The sequence below is a fragment of the Cricetulus griseus genome, chromosome 2 (genome assembly GCF_003668045.3).
Source record: "Cricetulus griseus strain 17A/GY chromosome 2, alternate assembly CriGri-PICRH-1.0, whole genome shotgun sequence".
In the NCBI taxonomy this organism is placed as follows: domain Eukaryota; kingdom Metazoa; phylum Chordata; class Mammalia; order Rodentia; family Cricetidae; genus Cricetulus; species Cricetulus griseus.
This window is the reverse complement of record NC_048595.1, coordinates 276,779,529-276,780,869: the sequence shown is the minus strand read 5'-3', so window position 1 is coordinate 276,780,869 and position 1,341 is coordinate 276,779,529. Positions and strand designations below refer to the sequence as shown.

The 1,341-nt window shown below is 35.5% G+C and overlaps 1 pseudogene; it reads left to right on the top strand.

Moving 5' to 3' along the window:
• Positions 1-227: 227 nt before the first annotated feature.
• On the top strand, positions 228-638 carry LOC113834228 (annotated as a pseudogene).
• Positions 639-1,341: the final 703 nt, after the last annotated feature.

Here is a 1,341-nt window from a genome sequence, read left to right as displayed (position 1 = left end):
ATATTTTAAGCTAACATGCTTAAATGATCTTATAGCTTCAATTCAAAGCACAAAAAGTTAAAAATCTTCATCCTAAAATAATTCATTGATCAAAATGTACTTTTATTTGGGCTGAGGCGCGCAGCCGGGAGACTCTGCAGGATCCGCACCTGGAGCATCTGAATGGGAACTCTTTAAGTCTTCGATTTAAAAAAAAAATGGCCTCCAACAAAACTACATTGCAAAAAATGGGAAAGAAACAGAATGGAAAGAGTAAAAAGGTTGAAGAGGCAGAGCCTGAAGAATTTTTGGTAGAGAAAGTGCTGGACTGGCGTGTAGTGAATGGATAGGTGGAGTATTTCCTCAAGTGGAATGGGTTCACAGATGCTGATAATACTTGGGAACCAGAAGAAAATTTAGATTGTCCAGAATTAATTGAAGCATTTCTTAATTCTCAAAAAGCTGGTAAAGAAAAAGATGGTACAAAAAGGAAATCTTTATCTGACAGTGAATCTGATGATAGCAAATCGGAGAAGAAGAGAGATGCTGCTGACAAACCAAGGGGTTTTGCCAGAGGTCTTGATCCTGAACTAATAATTGGTGCCACAGACAGCAGTGGAGAATTAATGTTTCTCATGAAATGAAAGGACTCAGATGAGGCAGACTTGGTGCTGGCAAAGGAGGCAAATATGAAGTGTCCTCAGATTGTTATTGCCTTTTATGAGGAGAGGCTGACTTGGCATTCTTGTCCAGAAGATGAAGCCTAATAATTGTTTGCATATATATTTATTATATATATATTTATATATATATAAAATCTGGATCTTGGGTTTTGAATTACTAGTGTAGAAAAAATAGTGCTCTAATAAAAATCGAGTTTGATATGCTGGTTTTGAAAGTATTGATAGTAGTTGGGATATTTTTGGTTTTTGTTTTGCATCAAAAGGCACTGACTGATTCCTTTGGGCAAATAAAAGCTTTCTGTAGTTGCTTCCTTTCACAATAGAATGTTTGATACCATGTTGTATTTCCTCGGCTTTGAAGAACAGCTTTTCTTAAACCCTGAGGAGATCTTGCAGTCATTAGTCAACCAAAACTTACTTTTGACTGAGACACAGAGAGGACCATTCTGGGTTATTTGTTTGTATTAGTGTGTTGCATAAGACACGTAACTTTTTCGTTTTGTCTTGTTTTCTAATACTCAAAAACCACAGATGAAAATATATTGATGAGGTTCCATCATTGTGAACATTTTCCTGAAACCATAACCTTACAAGTAGGTGATTCTTTAATTTATCGGATAGTTTTACAGCAAGCACATCAGAATTTATTATACAGTAGTTTATTTACAAAATTTTGTCG